The sequence below is a fragment of the Macrobrachium nipponense genome, chromosome 8 (assembly GCF_015104395.2).
Source record: "Macrobrachium nipponense isolate FS-2020 chromosome 8, ASM1510439v2, whole genome shotgun sequence".
NCBI classification, from domain to species: Eukaryota; Metazoa; Arthropoda; class Malacostraca; order Decapoda; family Palaemonidae; genus Macrobrachium; species Macrobrachium nipponense.
Genome location: NC_087203.1, coordinates 48,802,491 through 48,813,506, shown reverse-complemented (window position 1 = coordinate 48,813,506; position 11,016 = coordinate 48,802,491). Strand labels below are relative to the sequence as shown.

Here is an 11,016-nt window from a genome sequence, read left to right as displayed (position 1 = left end):
TCGCTGTAAGCTCCACTGGGAAATCATCATTGCCGGTCCTCCCAGTAATGAATTTTGGTCATCTTAATCATGTGTGCAAAATGACCTCTCCTGACTCTGTACACTCGAGTATAAAAAGATTATGATAAGCAATTTCAAATAAATAGCATATGTTTTATTACCCTAAATTCAAATATGTTAGTTTGCCATCACTCATCAGGACTCTTCACACCTGACGACTGTACAAACTGACCATTTTTCGAAGGGGATTTGGAAGCATGACCCATACTCAGTGCCGCCAATCTTAACATCAAAACCAAAGTTTCTTCATAGAATAGAAAAACTATAGCGGTATCTGTATTTACGAGACTTGGCCCTTGCAAATTTGGTGATCAATATGTCAAAGTCAATGTCTCTGAGGATGTCATACTCAATGCTCATCAAAGCCAGGTGACTGAGTCGATCATGATGCATTGCAGTACGAAGTCTGTTTTTGATATACTTCATTTTGCTGAATGAACGTTCTCCAGAGCAATTTGTGACCATAAGCACCAAGTACATCCGTAGCATTATCTCAACATTAGGAAAAGTATCTGCAACTTTCTTGTCTAGCAGCAATTTGTAAAGGAAATGTTCCTTCCCAAAGCTATCAGTCTTAACATAATCATCCAGAAACTGGGTGAAAAAAGCTGCAAACTGTACAAGTTCAACACCAAGTGATTGATCCAGATCATCTTTATATTCACAAACTAATTTTGCTGCAGCTGCTTCTATTTCAGTACAGCTCAGTGATTCCAGTCCAGATAAGAAACCGAAAAGGGAACAGGTATTCTCGTAGGCCTTCAAACGTTGATTAAGGGAACTCAAAAACTGATCAATTACTGGAAGAAAATTATCAACACAAAACTTTTCAGAGTGAGAAAGAGTTACTTCCTCAGATCGTCCGTAATCCAACGGATTCAGGCACACTTTGCGGTGACGAATGCGTGGTGGAGAATATTCATCGGTTCCAGATAAGTCCTGTCCCTTCTTCTCATAAACATGAAAGCACGCTCACTTTTCATGTACAAAACATTCCAAGGACTTCAACACCGCTACTGCTGTGTTCAGATCAAGTTTTGGGTCTTGCAGTGTGTTACTTGTAGTATCAACTCGGCCAAGAATGTCATGCCAAAAAACAACATAAATGGTAGTCTCTAATTTGAGTATCTTGTCATGGAGTCCATTGACCTCATACCGTGCTTTGGCTAGCTCATTTTCATCACTTGCTATTTTGGCAAGAGCTTCACAGATTGGGTGATATCCTTGAATAAGTGCTTTCACAGCATCTGCTCGACAGGACCATTGTGTTGTAGAAACCCTCTTTGACACCGATACTGGACCAGATTCAACAGTTAGTTGAATTATGTGCATCTAATAACGCATTTTCATTCGGGGAATCATTCTTCAAGCAAAAATTCGGGTGTAGTATGGGTAGTCGTTTAAGTCCTGTTTTAGCCAATCTGTACATGGAATACTTTGAAACTACAGTAATAAATGCAATAAAACCCAAAAACATGCTTTGGATGAGATATGTTGATGATATTCTAACATTTTGGGATAATAGGTGGGGCAATTTTAATGAATTCCTTTCAAAATTAAATGATTAGTGCCCAGCATCAAATTTAAAGTTGAATGGGAAACAGACAACAAAATTCCTTTTCTTGATGTTTTAATAATCAGAGACACGACAGAATACAAATTTACCAACGTTCTCACTTTCATACATTCACTACTTTAGCTATCACGACATTGCTATCAAGATAGGTGTAGCCAGCAACCTTTTCTTAAGAGCCTTACGAATTTGTTCCCCAGATTTCCTGGAAAAAGAATTTGAACTAATTTGTAAGCAACTTTCGTCTTTAAAGTATCCTGACCATATAATTGAGAAAGCAATTCACAAAGCAAGCGTAATTTTCTACTGATCCCCTAAAGACAAAACCAGATACACCCACAACTGGAGGTCACCAGTTGTGAGGACCAGAGATTAAGACAGGTAGCTGGGTACTGATGATTTATTTACAGACGAACTGGGTTGACATAGACAGGTGCGGACGGATAAGTAGTACAGACTCGCACCGAGAGCAGAAATTACTCTGAGACAGTAGATTTGTGTTTTCTTACAAACATACATTTAGAGATAATAAGGAGTACAAATAATAAAATTACAAGTATTATACATCAGCGGGAAGGCTGCAGAATGCTTTATAGAATGGTAAAAGGAACAATGCGACTCAACAATTGGATACAATAAAAAATAGGGAAAAGCATTGTCCTTACAAGTGTCCCTGGAGAAATCCCTTGCCACTTGTCCACTTGAGTCCTATCACATTGCCCCATTTATGAAAAGAAAAAAGAAGAGTAAATAAGTTAAACGAAAAAGAAGAGCAAAACGTTAGCGTAAATTCATTTAACGTTAGAATAAGCGACAAGGAAAATCAATGGTCAGCACTTTTATTCTGTGTAGAGAGAAATAATAACAGCATGTACCTATTGCTTTCCACAAAGGGCAGCTTCTTAAGGGCACATGTGGGTTTTTCCATCTCAGCCCCTTTCCCTAAATTCCACTAACACAGCCTTAGTAAGGCCAGGTGTGAATCCTCTCAATTCCCTCCCCCTCTGTCTTGCCAACCCATGTGAAGGCCAAATTCTCCAGGGATTTAAATTGGTGAGTTGGAATTGGTAGGTCTTTAGTTTTGCAAGGGAAAATAGAGTTGCAAAAGGGTATGATAAATCCACTATCGGCATTTAGTTTCCACCGCACTACGCACCAGTAGTAACTACGTTACAGAAATTTTTATGGTGATTTTCGCTAATTATTGGCGTGAGTTGTCCGCTGCACTATGCGCCAGTTAACTGTATTTACAGGGATTTTATGGCTACCTCCCTAAGAATCAGCGTTGAGTTTTCCGCCTGTACATAGTAGTACTAATTTACAGGACCGTTACAGCTTAGCTGCACTGTTATTTACCGGAATCTAACTTGATTTACGACAGCATTTTCCCTTTTCACATCGCCTGTGTGAGTTTTCCACACAGGAGTGGATTTCATTTACAGTCTATTAGATTACCTGTTCCCACGCCCCTTGTGTGAGGCATTTACCATTTGTTTTACTATTCTGCACCAGAGTGGATTTTATTCAGTCTATTTAGATCACTATTCTCACGCTAATTGCAAGAGACATTTACAGTTTTGGTTTTACTATTATTTCCCACGTCACCTGCGTGAGATTTCCGCACTATGTGGAGGACATTTTCAGCCTTTTGGCTGCCATCTCCTCTGCTTCTGCAGATATTCCAGCCATAGGGATCCTTCTTATTTCCCTGGTGACATTTGCAGTTTTTGCTACTGTCTTCCATCCTGTTATTCTCAGGCTAAACTACTAGCATTTTACCACTGAGAAGATGGCTAGTAGCACAGCACTGGAGGAGGCCAGGGCCTTCACCGAAGCTGGAAGAGCCATGGAGTGGGAGGGCGCATAACTGATCAATTGGGTGAAAGATAAAATGAAAGAAGCTGCAGAGAGAGCTTACCAGGCAGCCGAAAGGGAGAAGGAGAGAGAAGCACAAGAGAGAAGAGAAGCAGCTGAAAGAGCATTCCAGGCTGCTGAGAGAAAAGCACAAGAGGGAAGGGAAGCAGCTGAGAGAGCTTTTCAGGCAGCCAAAAGGGAGAAAGAGCATCCATCAACTGGCTATGGCAGTCCAGAGTGCCACTCCAGCACCCCCAAGTGCCACGCCCCCTCCTTCACACTCTCACCTCCACAACATTGCACCCTAAATAGGACTTGGGACGATAGTGAGCCCGACACCTGGCTCGACCATGTCAAGCAGGTGTTCAAGAACTTTAATCCAACCCCTCATGAAGTGGCCTTCCTCCTTGGCAAGCATCTTGCTGGCAAAGGACAGACTGCATTCGAGGCCCTCCCCCAGAATGAGCGACAAGATCTCACCCTTGTCCAAGAGGAGGCAGAAGTGAAGGAGCATGCCCGAGGAGGCTAACCAAATCTGGACAGAGTGGGTAGCCAAGAAGACACCGGCAATCCATAGGTGGATGAAGGCCTCCAACAAAACATCTGTCGAGGAGGTCTTAGAACTTTTTCAATTAGATGACTTCCTGTCCTATGCTCCCCTTGATCTTGCCACCCACCTGGTGGACAAGGCTCCTAAAACTGGGAGTGCTGCAGATGGCCGGACATCTACGACACCCACCATCCGCTGCAGAGTTCTTTGAAGAAGAAAATTTGCCCTGCTCTCCCTCTCACTCCTGCTGCCACCGTTCAGTCTACCCAGCGCCCCAATAATCCTCCACAGAAATCTGTGTGTGTACGTTGCAATAAACAAGGGCACACCAAGGAGCACTGCCTCTCAAAGGTGGATCCTCCTCAGCAAGCTTCTGCTACTCCTCAGAATGGACTACCCCATCATCATAATAATAAAAATAATGGCCACTGGCACAGAAACAACAGACCCAGGCCCAATTTTAGCAAGAATTTCTGTGACTCATGCAAAGTGCTATGCACACTGCTGCCTGGGCAGGATGCCCCAAGAGAGCTCCTGTTTCTGCCATTGCTATGGCAGTGATGAATCCTTCAGCTCTAGGCCCTCCTGCTCAGGGCCCTATATTTGTCATACCTCCCAGAAGTCACTATCCTGCCCACCAGATCCGAGCTTTTGATGACACTGGTGCGCAGGTATCCATCATTTGAGAAGATAAAATTCCTTATGGAGCTCGGGTTGATAGGCACCAATTCATCACTATAGAGAGCCTCAATCATATCAAGATGTTCTTGCCTATTGTCTGGTTGAGAGTCACATGACCTCACTGCTCTAAGATATGTACCATGGTAGTAGCAACCTATATTCCAGGAGGTTATAACATCCTGCTAGTACAAGATTTTAAGTCTCCTCCTACCTTTGTGCTGTCTCAGGGTCCCCCACCCTTACATAGCTCCAGACCCGTTCCACGGGCCTCCAAGAATTAGCCCTGCATAGCCAGTGCCACTTGAAGGTGCCAGGCAGTGCCCGTCTCCTTCCCTCATGGAAGTTGAGCCACATTCGAATCCTCTCACTAAGCCAGGAACGGCCTCAGTGCCAGTGCCAAGGCAAGACTCGAGTCTCCCTCCTGAAGCTCTAAGTCCTGGTCACTTTCCCTCCACTGGCTTGGCCCCGCTACCCATGCCGGCAGTCGGGGAAGAGCCAATTCCAATAGGAATCCTCCAGGACACCCATGACCATAGCAGACACTTCACCAATAGTGTGGCCTCACAAACCACCCCGGAGTCAGTCATCCCAATTTATAAGCCCATCCTGAATACTGTTACCTCCTCCACTCCCCCTCCGTCAGCAGCTAACCAGTCCCAGAGTAATGACTCTGCCGATTCCTATTTGGCCAAAGAACTCAGGGGACTGAGCCATGCAGCATTAGGCACAGGGACGAGTGCCAGTACCCTGGTTGTCACAGCAGCTGGAGCCAATGCCCCTCAGGCATCTTCAAAGGGCTAGTATTTCAAAGCTCACCTCCCCCCCCCCCCCCCCCCCCCCCCCCCCCCCCCCCCCCCCCCCCCCCCCCCCGCCATCATCAAACCAACCTCAGAGGTCGAAAGAAGAAAGGAAAAGGGTGTCGAGGTGTTTTCAGAAACCTTAAGAGAATCAATAGTCTCTCCACACTGGTGCCTGGCACAGTGCCACCCTCTTATAGAGAATTCTGACCCTCTCCATCCAGAAAGTGCCAGATTCTGCTACTTTTACTTCCTTCTTGTCCTTTTTTAACTTTATATTTTTGTGTTGTCTATATCTTCTTTTCCATAGTTTCCTTTCCTCTTCATCATTGCCTTTTGGCATTTTATTTCCATGTATGCTCTGCTTAGGGAGGCCCCATCCACCAGCTATTCTGGTCTTATAAATTAGTACTTTGTTATGAACTACTATCATAAAAGTGCCACAATTGGCACAGTGCCTAGAATGCACTTAGCAATCCATGCGACTAGAAAGAATTTTAGCCAGCAAAAATTGCTATAACTTTAAATATATTTTAAAGGCCTCGCTCGTATATACCATGTTTGATTTTTTCTTTGATTTAGTGTTCTTTCCTAGTCTCTATATTTTGTGAAATTGTCAATGTCTCTGGTAAGATTTGCATTTTGTGTAATTTTGTTTCCTCTCTACAGAGAATCACTTTCTTAATTCTGTCCCTGTTGATTTACACTAATGTCCCCGAAATTAATACTGTTATGCGCCGTCTTCATGGCACAAGACAAAGGTTACTTAACGAAATTGTAGGGATATTAACACCAATACGAAACGCCATATATCACCCCATCAGGGCAAACTAATAGCAGTGTTGTATTAAACAATAAGCTGACAGTATTATATATGATAGAATTAAGTATATTATTAACCCTATAGGTCAAGTTAATTTATATAATCATTGTTTGCTGTTCATTTTAAGTCATTCCCAGTGTAATGTTATGTCTAAGAGTAATAAAATTGATTGATTGTGATTAATCTAGCGTCATAACTTTAAGAGTAATAAAATTTTACTTTCTTTCTCTTTGTTATGCTATAGCAAATTGTTAGTTATTAATCTCTTTAGCCCCGTCACACTTTATTCATTACTTTTCAAGAATTTATATTATTTTCAATTCTCTGCCTGTCAAGTAACCAATCAGGAAAATCATTATCTGCAGAGTTTTGACTTATCTTATATTGTAAGTTCGCTCAAGAGAGCATGGAAGGCTCAGTGATTTACATTTGACCTTGTTTCTGGCTTGTCTTGTCCATTCCAAACCGTCTAGGGTTCAAATGTCCTCTAGAATGGGGAAGTGTTCAGGATTTTAAGCCAGAACCAAGGAAAAGTAATACCTCTTTATAAGCAATTTCACTCATTCTCGAGTTGCCCCTTTGAGCTGAAAGCCTCCGTTCTCCCTAAATCATCTCTACTTCCATTGGCTGCCTAGAGTTGTAAACGTGCTACATAATATAAAATATGGAATGTTATTCCATACATAAAAACTAAAACTATGATTAATTAAAACCAGTGACCCAAGAGGTCAACCAGTTTGCTTGCAGGAATGTGATCAGACCAGATATGATAAAGTAGGCTAAGATGATGTGTTGTATCAGTCAGTGTCTAGTTTGCCGTCATCTGTGGTCCTCAAATTCATTTGTTTTGTAAACGGTAGTCCAAGCTTCCTGCTTGAGACAACCACAGTGACCTATAACCCAAACGGCCTACATGACTTGTAATCTATGTCGTCTGTGTGTATGTTCGTATGTTCGAGCTACTGTCTGCTCACTTTATGATTTGTAAACCAGATTGTAAGTCTGAATTCAATCAGCCATCATCATGTAGACTTACAGAATAGAGATATTTTTGTACTCTGTGTTTTCAACTAGAAACCTCACATCAGAAAGAAGATACTGAATGAACTTAGAAATTATCATCATGAGTTTGAAACATCTCCGTCTTCATAACCAAAGAAGATACTGACTTCGTAAGTTATCATCGAAACGCAAGACACTCCAATGAGTATGGAAAGTCATAACAAACTGACCTTAGCGTAAAATTATCACAGGTCTAAATAACCTCACAGGGCGCCTTATTATACAAAGGCATCAGCCCTACATATTGGTGGCAGCCTACAACAATAACTCTTCAATGTCTTCCGAAGAATAACCAGAATAACGAATAATGTATCATATCAGAAGTCAACGACGGCGAAAGCAAGAGATTCTTCAAGTAACTTAGTATCATCGTTTAGTGAGCGTCTTCAGCTGTGCATACCTTCAAGAAACAAACCAGACGTGTCTGCTTCCTACGGCAATGCAAGCTTCGTCCTAACCATAATAGATGTCTCTTATTAGAATCAGTCAAGAAGGCTGATATCATCGTTTATTGAGTGTTTCCAGCACTTCAAGAAACAAGCCAGATGTGTCTGCAGCATCGGATCATCAAGGTTCAGCAAGAAACGAATCATCCAACAAACAAACAATGCACATGGGGGAAATTCAAGCTAAAAACCAGGGTTATCTGCTAAACAGAGAAGGAGGGCCAAGGCTGTGTCATTATCGAAACGCCGTGACTTCCCACAAAATCAAGCTAAGTACAATCTTTTTTATTCATTTGGAGTAACTTTGAGTGTTTCCTTTGCAGGTCGAATTTCGTTGTTTCTGTGGCTGAGGTTACGAGACATTCTTAATCTTACTTTTTTACAGAAATTATCTACATCATTGGGACTTCGCTACTGCGAGTTTTTATCTTTGAGTTTCTGTTTCCAGAAGTTCTCCTGAAATATCATAATCATATACTGTGTTAATCTTATAATTTTGGGTGATTATTAATTCTGTACGTAACAAATCATATTAAACATTGAATATGCGTTTACGCAGTGGACGTCTGTATTTATACAGATGCATGGATAGGGTCGTTAGGCACCGTAGTGATAAGAAAACACACAAAAACAAGTGGAACACCCGTACAAATCTGGATAAATTAGAGGTAACACTATTTTGGATCAGGACAATAAAGGCTCCTTTGCAAGTTTTAGCCTTGAGTTTTTTTAGTTATATGCGTAAAAAATCGAATCTCTATGACTCAACTTAAAAAAAAAAAATATGGCTGGATTGCAAGGAATAACATGCCTGTAAAAACTTTCATTAGGTTAACATACTTAACATTCATATAAACAAATTAACAAAAATATGTCTAAATGTGCTGACCTGGATCCCTCACTATTTCAAGTTTTAGTAATAGTTCAAGTCATTCTTACGTTCGTTGCTTTATACTTAACTAACAGCAACATAATGCTAAAAACCCATGAAATGTTGTTGATGATAATAAAAAGAAGAATCCTAATTATTATAAAAAGAAACAGGTAAATAGTAGCCCTAAAAATCAGAAACAAACAAATCATGCTTCAGCAAACTTGGTTACTGTGTCATCTAGTAAAACAGTCAGGGTCAGTCACATCTGCTGAGTGTTGAAAGCAAAGCACATTCCACTTAAGCGGCTCTAGTGGAGGGGGGAGAGTGATGTTGGATCATTCATGCCAATACCTTTTTGAATTAAAAAGGAATTTTCCTATGAATCACACGACCGTATCAAGTAATCAGAGCAGGTTCCCGTAGTTTTAATATAAATTATTATAAGTAGTGGTGGATTAAGCCCGACTGTACGTGCCGTAAAATTAGAGTATCAGCCATTTACATTGTTTTTATTCCTTTAGTCCATGTAATATCCTGTAATTACGGACTCACTGTTGTTGTTCGAACTTCCATATTGAAAAGTCCGGAGTATGGTTCAGTAATTGGCAATAAAGAGTTAATTGTCGTAGCGTAGCGCAGATTCAGTACAGGGCGGATAAGCGCACACTTACAGATACTTTTATAGTTATAAAAACCATTGATCTGTATCTAGTGTAATTGTAGGATATCCATCTATGGGTATACAAAACATTATCTTACCTCCTGCCAAATAAGGCGTGTTTATCAAAGGAAAATTCTATAAATCTTCTAATACATTAAAATCCGTTTTGGACAAAAAGAGACAGTTAATCAAATAGTAACTTATATAGAGGAACCAATCACTTGTCTCATAAATCGTGACATTGTTCAAGTGACCCAACAGAATTCTCCCACACCCGCAGTCGCAGTTTGCATGCAAAATCTCGAGACACATGCACCCTCGAATGTCTTAGTGAGTGTAAATTTTAATCCCTTCCCGACACTCTGAAATCTAACGGTTTCCGTGAACAAAGCACTATACACTGTTGACTCACAGCAACAAGTTAATATTGAAGTCTGTAACCATCTGAATACCAATCTAGTGATCCACAAAACCTATATATATATCGTGGATATGGAAGTTATAAATATCGCATTTTTTACTGTTGCTAAATTTAATCATGCCCAACCAGTTGTAGGTGAATCCCTCTTATACTCTATCTAAAGTAATATCAGTAAAGTCATTCAAGCAGAGGTATTTCAGCAGAAATTTTTTTATCTTTTATCTGAATATCATGATGTTTCTCCACTAGTGAGTGATCTCTGGGGAAATCGGATGTCATTGAACACAAAATACAGTCTAAGGACAAACATAAAGCTATATACGCACCTTCGTATAGACTCCCAATGAAATTTCAAAATAGAGATAAATGATGAAGTTGAAAAAATGTTAGTAATAGGAGTCATTAGGAAATCAAATAGCCCTTATAATTTTTCCCTTAAACGTCATGCCTAAAAAAGATCGGACTTGGCGTATCTGAGTAGATTTCTGTCGCTTAAACGAGGAAACGATTCCCGATCGTTTTCCAGTGCTATGTACCGACGATATCTTATCTTTGTTAGGCCAGAATAAATTTTTCACCAGCTTGGACTTACTTAAAGGCTTTCACCAGACACCATTAGCTATGTGAGTGTACCTCATACACTGCCTTCAGCACACTCAGGGGACATTATCAATTTTTATGTATGCCTCTGGTTTACGTTACGCCCCAATCACATCCACCAAAATGATTAAAATAGTGTTTGGAGACCTTTTAGGGGATACCCTACTTGCCTATATGGTTGGTCTTGTAATCTTTTCTAATACCTTAAAAGTACATTTGCATAAACTAGAGCTAGTGCTACAGAGACTAAGACAAATAATCTCTGAGTAAAATATCTAAATGTGAGTTTTAAAACCGAAATGTTTATTTAGGTTTTATGTGTCTAGTCAAGGTCTTAAAGTGGTCCATGGTAAGGTGTCGGCTATTCATAACTTTCTGGTACCTATTAACGTAAGGGGGATACAGCACTTTTGCTCTGTAGTGGGTATTACTATCGTAAGTTTATATGTAACTCATCAATCACAGCAGCTCCTTTAACAGATCTTACGAAGAAGGGCATAGATTTATTATGGTCTGAAAAGCATCAACAGGCGTTCAATATCTTAAAATTGGAATTATGCAGCTCACCTACCTTAAAAATCCCTGATTTAAATAAGGAATTTTTTTCATTGTAA

General features: G+C 40.5%; 1 pseudogene; it reads right to left on the bottom strand.

Annotated features, from left to right (window-relative positions):
- Positions 1-340: 340 nt before the first annotated feature.
- LOC135223085 (uncharacterized) lies at positions 341-1,392 on the bottom strand (annotated as a pseudogene).
- Positions 1,393-11,016: the final 9,624 nt, after the last annotated feature.